Source organism: Macrosteles quadrilineatus, unplaced genomic scaffold (assembly GCF_028750875.1).
Source record: "Macrosteles quadrilineatus isolate MER2022 unplaced genomic scaffold, UCM_ALF_1.0 Scaffold_7__1_contigs__length_78375512, whole genome shotgun sequence".
NCBI classification, from domain to species: domain Eukaryota; kingdom Metazoa; phylum Arthropoda; class Insecta; order Hemiptera; family Cicadellidae; genus Macrosteles; species Macrosteles quadrilineatus.
In genome coordinates, this window is record NW_026542600.1 from 39,892,466 (window position 1) to 39,901,052 (window position 8,587).

Below are 8,587 nucleotides of genomic sequence, written 5' to 3' on the forward strand. Positions count from 1 at the left end.
CTGAGACTGTCTGTTGCTGTTCAGCGCCAGGCAGAGGCAGCCAGAGCTGCGTACTCAGCATTTCTACCCTCCTCTACCTACTCCCTCACACACACTTGCACACACAATAGTAGAATATTTTCCACAATCTTGGATCGAGATTATATTCCGTTTCAGTGTGAACAATTGATAGATCATTGTTTACTTGAATTTTTCAAAATCGATTAGAAATCAATTATTTAAGTTAATCTTCCAACCTAATTTAGAGTTTTGCATGTTATTCCCTTAATAATCGACCTTTTTGAAATATCTGCAGCAAATCTTTTCATGTTAAACAAAATGGCAACACAACACAATCATTAAGACTGATTGAGAATGTAGGGAAATTGGAAATAAACGAAGTAAGAACAACATTAAAAAGAAGTCCCTATCACATGTGTATTAAAATTTACAACAGTTAACCTCAAGATTTAAAAAAATTAAGATCATAATTCCCTTAAGAAAAAATTAAAAATCAACCTGGTGGAAAAGAAAACATATAGCATAAAAGAATTCCCTGAAGAATAAAAATACAAAAAATCCTATTGACGACCACGGTTGATAGCTTCCAGTGGGACAAATCCATGTTTCAAGTATCAATTAAGTAACGCTTTCTAACAGAAACAATGCCTTATATTGATTTAAAATGAAGGGGGTGTGTTTAATTCTTTCCAAAGAATGGGTACCTATATAGCTACGTGAAAATAGCTTTAGGCCTACACGGTTTAGCAACACATTTTTACCTAACGCGGCAGTTCCGTAGCAGAGCATTAGCCTGGTAAGCCAAACTTTGATTGTTCGAGTCCGGCCTACACAAGCGTATCCCTGCTATTACAAATTACTTTCCCATAATCCCATGTGACCAGTAAGTGACGGTACTTCGCTGTTTCCATATCACAGTTCCGCGCAGATGAGTAAGCAATCAATGGCTAGTGAGTCAGAAGAAGATTCTCTCAAGATGCCACACGCTGGCGAAATGTGCATTGGGTAATATACAACTACTTTCAAGATCAGGAGCGACAAAAAAATTGCCACACCTACTTTAAATATAAGACAAAACCATTAATCTGCTGATAAAATTGGCTAGTAAATATACTAGTCCTACTTTATATAGTTATATAAACAAAATCTTTATATAAGCCTAGTATATAAAATATAGTTAAACAGTATATAAACTAGCCCACGTGGTGTGGGCCACACTATCTCAGAAGTTTCAACAGTGTGTAGCTTAATTTTAAATTTTAAAATGTTCAATTATCTATTTCTATATATAATTCAGTTTTAAAAATCTTTGTACAACTAAATCTAGAGTTCTACTGGACCGATTTTATTAATTAATGGGTCGTTGGAAAGCTTAATTCGTGTAGATTTGCAAATAATTATGAAAGTTTGTGTTTGTTATGATTTATGGTGAAAAATTAAAAAAAAACATGTCTTTCATAAGAAATACATTGAAAACTATGTTTTTCACACTTTTTATTTGGGTGAGACTTTTTGCGACCTTTTTTTAGTGTTTCCAAGAAGTGTATGGTATCAATTCGTAGAAAATTGCATTCTCTTTCAGAATATCACCTTCCACTTTAGTCGATTTCCTCACCATTTAAAAGTTATTGCAAAAAAGCTAAGCAACCTCCGAATTTATAGTAATGAGAAAATACTGAGTTAGGGATATTTTTGACTTTGTACAACTAAATCTAGACTTCTACTGGACCGATTTTGTTAATTAATGGGTCATTGGAAAGCCCAACTCATGTAGATTTGCAAATAATTATGAAAGTGTGATTTTATTAAATCTTTGTGGTAAAAAAGTAAAAATAACAAAAATACATTAAAAACTGATTTTTTCAAGTTTCTGTTTTCAAGTTTCTATTTGTAGCCAGCTTTTGGCTGCCTTTATTAAGCATTTTCAAGAAATGCATAGTAGTTATTTGTAGTACATTTTATTCTCTTTCAGAATATCACATCCACTTTGGTCGATTTCCCCTCCATTTAAAAGTTATTGGCAATAATCTAAGTGATCTCCAATTTTATAGTAGGTAGTGAGAATATACTGAATTAGATTGTATTTTTGTTAAACTTTGTACAACTAAATCTATACTTCTAGCGGACTGATTTTGTTACTTAATGGGTCATTGGAAAGCCTAATTTGTGTAGATTTGCAAATAATTATGAAAGTTTGATTTTATTACATATTTGAGGTAAAACAATAAAAATAAACAATATTACATCTAAAACGCTTTTTCCCAAGATTATATTTCCATGTTTATATTTGTAGCCAACTTTAGGCTGCCTTTATTGAGTATTTTCCAGAAATTCATAATTGTGATTTGTAGGAAATTTTATTCTCTGTTAGAATATCACCTTCCACTTTGGTCGATTTCCTCACCATTTCAAAGTTATTTTCCAGAACGTTAAGCAACCTCAAAATTTATAATGGTGAGAAAATACTGAACTAAAGATTTTGTTGTTAAACTTTGTACAATTAAATCTACAGTTCTACTGAAACGATTTTATTAATGAATAGGTCATTAGAAAGCCTAATTCGTGTAGATTTGCAAATAATTATAAAAGTTTTTTTTTAGATTTACTAGGTAAAACCTGTCAGTTCTGACAGTTCCTGTTGAGCAAGCAAGACCGTTTGACTATAAATCGATGATAAATAACTCTATTAAAAAAAAAAAAAAATGGGTTGTTCGTGATTTAAGTGTGGTTTAGGTACGTCCGATCTTAATAATCAATAATTCAAATGGAAGCTGGTTTTTCACTGAAGGTTCTTAGGTCAAAACAAATAGAATAACGTAATTAGAATTGAGTAAATTTTTCTAAAACTAAATTCCATTTCCAAGATATAATTAAATTTATGTTTTCTGATTGAGCGATAAAGTATATCTTTAACTTAACTGATTAAAACTATCAATATCTCAAGTGAAGGCCTTTGAAGTATTTTAAGACGAAGAAATAAAAAAAAACTTAAATAAAATTTGAGTTACGTATCATTGATTGAAGATAAGTACTAACACGATTATAATTGTTGTTTATTCGTGATTCAGCAGTGTGCTTTAGGTAGGATTAATCTCAATAACCATAGCTCAAATGAGAGCTGGTATTTCACTAAAGGTTTTTAGACCAAAACATATAGGGTAATGTAATTAGAACTGCTGGAATAGGCCTTCATCTTCAATTGAAGTAAAAAATAAAAAACATCCAATTTATATTTTTTCGTTGAGTAATACATTAGATAAATTAACAATGATGCTTGATGACAAATACGTGCTTGCATACCTTTATTTTAATGCCAAAATTATGAAAATCGGTCGGGTAGAAGACCTTTAACCCTACTCGGAAAAGAAAAACCAATATTTTTTATAGGTGGCAATAATTGGTTTACCAGTATGCATAATCTAAAGTCTAAACATACGAAACATGTGTTAATAATTTAACAGCTTATTGTTATATTGTTATTTAATTTATTTTTCTTTGATTAAATATCGTTGTTCACAATTTGAATTTATGTTTAAAGTGAGTTACTTATGTTGAGTATACGATTCTAATGTTATGTGCTTAATCTGTACCATTAATATTAGTGAGTAAAGTGGTGTATGGATTTCACAACCATTATTTTACTGGAGACCGTTGTATTTAACCACAACGGGCTCTGTTGCCAGTACTTTATAATTAAATAAATGATTAATTCACCTCTTACACGCTGTCAAGACCGACAGCCTTATTGTACCTTACAGTCAAAATTAAATTTTATATTTACGCTCAATTTAAAAAAAAAGAAATTATATTGGATATAACCTATAAGTCACATAATTGAAAATGGTCCTAGGTATTTTAATTATTTATAAAAGTTGAAATATTTTATTCGGGGTCCATGTAGAAAATATAAAAATCATAACGTGTGATCATTTCAAGAAGTTATTAATTAAAATAAGCAAATTTATATGATTGATGTACGGAGTACAAGACCAATGTAAAAAAAAAAAACATAAAAATACAGTTGCCAACATTACTACTGTATATAGGGAAAATTAACGAGTATATTTTTAATTCTCTAACGTAGGATATGTTGTACTGTCGTAGCCGTACTAGGGTTATTAGACGTATAAATTGTTTATACATCCAACGTCTGTTGTGTGTCGGATAATGTATGGGAAAGAGTTGAGTTTGTGTTTGAATAGTTGAAATTTTTTTCAAAATAAATTGAAATTAAACTTTTTTTAAACGTGCATGGACCTTAGGGGTGCTGTTAATTGCAAAATAACAACTATATTTTTGAATCTCATACATGAAAAAACCTACGAAACTCTTTTAGACTAACAACTTGCAGTCGTCAACCGTTCCTTCGGAGCCAAAGTATACCTCTCAATGATTGACTGATTGAGTAGATTGTTGTTATCCATCCTGTCATACTTACCATACTGTACATACTATATATATTACCCTATTATACTTATATTATACTAGCTTTGCAAATAGCTCAAGATCGCCTTCTTGAGTCAATCAACAAAAATACAGGTCGGACAACAAAATGACAAGAACTAGCACGGCTATGTTCATAAATATTACGGCTACGTTCATAAATATGTATGTGCGTCTAATCACATCTATGTTAATTCTATGTTTATCATTTTTGCACGGGTTATCTTGCTAGTGTACACGTAATACGATATACTGTATATGTGAATTTGAACGGATGATGTTTTTGGCCTCTGGGGACCAAAAAACGTAAAGGTAAATCGGTCCCGGGTCCAGGTCTTACCGCGAAACCTACGGTTATACCTTATTCCCTAAATGGGGAATTCGCTAAAACAAGAAGATGCATGTAAGTACACGGAGCATACTGTAAACATTAATAATATGTTTCGTTTAGAATAATAATGTTTTGCGTACAATCTAAATATAAAGCCACATAGCGTTGTTAATTTTGCCGAAATAGGTTGTCTGGGAGTCAAGTATGCGGCGGACGCGACATTCGGCGGCGCCACGCTGGTGCTGACATAGCTTGGACCAATTCCTGGAACTGACGCTTGCTCAGGCAACTACTGATAGCACACACACACACGTCACTCACATCCTGTGTACGTGACTGTGATAACACCACTACTTCACTCTGCACTACTCCGCATTCAAATTAGAAGCATTTATTTCATAAACTCGGTCAACATATAAAAAATATCTCTACTACTGGAAGACTTAAAAACGTAACACAGTCTCATCCTCAAAAGAGTACCTAACAATACCATACAATATCACATACCTAACAATATCAACAGTGTATTGTCATGGTACTATATAACTAACTATATGAAATAACAGTTAATATACTAACTATATTATTTAATTTGAAACGAGTGAGTTAAGTTAGTAAGCTATGTTAATAAGTATAAATTAATCGAATAGAAGTTGGTGAATTATTATATTACATCATCTATGTTATTATATACAGCTTATAGGCCAATTTTCGAACTCAGGGTAGAGTTACGAATTTCGCCTTTTAAAAAGTACCTAGTTTATATAAGCTTCGCGTAATGATTGACCTATGTCTGCACTCTGCGGTGCAGAGTGTCGGGGGCGTAGTCGACCATCGATGTTTTCCATTACTGGAGAGTACAAAAAGCAGACGAAAAACTGAAAAAAACATTGATGTTTTCGCAATGATGTAATCGGTACATCGATGGTTGATGTCGATGCTACCATCGATGGTGAACGTCGATGGTTGAAATAGGTATCGATGCTCAACCCTACCTGTACCTACTAATCGAATAGAAGTTGGGACATTATAATATATAGCACAGCTTATAGGCCAATTTTTGAACTCAGGTTAGAGTTACGAATCTCGGCCTTTTAAAGAGTAGTTTATATAAACTTCGCGTTATGGTTACTTAACAATAAGTGCGGGTGCCAACGTATTCAGAGGCTTTTTAGTAAACTAAAACAACTTTAAATCAAAGCAGATTTGCACTATTTTGAATGTTTGGCTTGTATTTCTTAAATGTAAAGTAACGTTCTGTACATACCGGTACTGTTCGTTTAATGTGTATACTATGTTAGTGTGCGTGTTTGTGTCATGTATGAACTGTTAGTAGTTTTTATCCTAACGACGTCCATTTTGGACTGAAGATTTCAAACTGGCCCGCCTGATGATGGCCCAACTTCGTGCCGAAACATACTACAGTACTTTGAAAAGCGGGATTACATTGAAAAGTAAGCAATACATAATTTTGTATAGTATCTATATAAGATATAACGTTTTTAAAAGAAAGATGACGGATTCTAAATAAAGGCCAAACATGAAAGATTGTTATTAAAACACCACAATAAGAATCATATTAAACTTATTATGTTTGATTAAGGGCTTAATTAAGGGATAAAGTATTATTTATTTACTGAATGTCATTACATCATAAAATGACAGGACATTTGTCAATCGATGCATTATAATACTTAAATCTAAATAGTAAAAAATCCAAATAAAATAATTTCAACACTTAACCCTCCCAATTTCCACTTAAAAATGCATTTAAAGAATAAAATGTTTTTGTCAGTAAACAGTCTTTACATTTTTGTTTCACCTTTTTTGGATTTGTGATGGTTTTTAATGATCAGGAATCAAGTTATACAATTTTGGTCCAATATATTGAGGTGATGCTTCAAATAGTGATAATCTATGGCTAGTAGGCTTAATTAGGCTCTTATGTCTAGTGGTTTGTGTGACTCTCCCTGAAAATGGACAAATTGCTGAATACCCAAAATAATGCTTCTAAAATATACAGGTCATAAAATGTCAAAAGGCTAAAAGCCTGAATGATGATTTTGCATGGACTTCTTCGGGGTACTTTAGTGCCTTCTTTTGAAGCCTAAAAATCTTCTTACCATGGCAAGAATTTCCCCAGACAAGATGACCTTTCTGGGTTAGGGTGTAGTTTGTGGTTAAAGGTTATTTCGAAGTGCCGAATTCAGAATTCCTCTATTTACATTGTTTGAAAAGCCGAGAGTCGTTCCTCTTACTTGAGGTCGATGATTGGCTTATAATGAAAGTATTAAATAATCCACACAACCTAAACAGTACTCCCGATTCCCGCATTTCGGATCGAGGAAATCCCGCATGCTTGGCTTCAAGCAGTGGTTCCATTTAGTGATGTGTCTATCGAATAATTATAAACTATCGATTATTGGGTATAGAATATTTTGAACACGAATAAAAAGTAAATAGCTATTCATATTTCTAGAAATAAATACACTAAAAATATTACCATTACACTAAGGTTAAATATATAAATAATATAAGTTACTGTATATTAAAACAAATTATACCTATCAATATTGTTATTAAAGGAATGAAAATGTAACTGAATTTCTTACATGATCACATTCTTTTTTTTGTAATACAGAAACAGACAATTACAGGCTTGTGGTTGATTAAAACAAAATAACTAATAAAGTGTATGAACAAACAGTTTTTGTATGTATTATAAAACTGAAAATACAACAACAATACACTATTGATACTGATAATTTAAAATATTTTAAATAGACAAGATGTTTTCAAAGTCTTGCGCAGTTGTGTTTTGTACATTTTGATATGCATGTATTGCATACATTTCCTATGCAGAGGTGTAGAAATATTTTTTATTTCTACTACAGTACTGTTTTGCATGAACATTCAATGAAAAAAATGTAAGATATAAAACAGCTCTGCATATCTCACACTTCAGTTTGAAATTAATATTATCTATATATTAATAGGCAAGCATGTTTCTTTAAAACCTTTTTTGTGCATCGTAGGGAAAATCTACGCTTACTGTTAGAAAGATATTTTCCTGTAGGTCTGCAGAATCCCTTTATAAATTAAAATAGGCTCAAAAATAAGCACAACAAATTAATTTAAAAAAAAATAGCATGGGCCTTATGGGTTGCCATGCTGGTAACGAAAAAACAACTAAATATAAACAGAAAATCAAAACAAATGGAAACAATTCCAATCACATGTTTTATTTACAGCGTGTGGTGAAAATAGAGAAGTCTGTATATTAGATATTTTTTGTAGATTTTTCGACATTTTCATGTAGATGTGCAGAATCCCTTTATACATTTAAATAGACAAAAAATATACACAAAAAATAAATTTTAAATGTTAAAACAGTTAACATGGGCCTTATGAGTTGCCATGCTGGTGACGAAATAACAACGAAATTAACAGAAAATCTAAACAAATGGAAGAAATTCCAATCACATGATCTATTTACAGCGTGGGTTGAAAATAGAGAAGTATGTATATTACATATTTTTGGTCGAGTTTTCGACCACTGGATGACCAGTTCATAATAAACTTAAAAGAATGTCAGGGGAAGCCTAGGCATCTTTTTAATAGTACATTTCTTTTACATAAACCTTCTTTAATTACAAATGTATATCGCTTGTGCATAATATTCAGGGTTGGAATAAGGTGGTGAATTAAAGTTTATACAACCTGATTAGCTTAGCCTTGTTCTACCCCATTTTACAACTAAAAATCATGATTTTCAGCTATTGTTTATTCAATCTTTTTGAACTTGGTATCGTT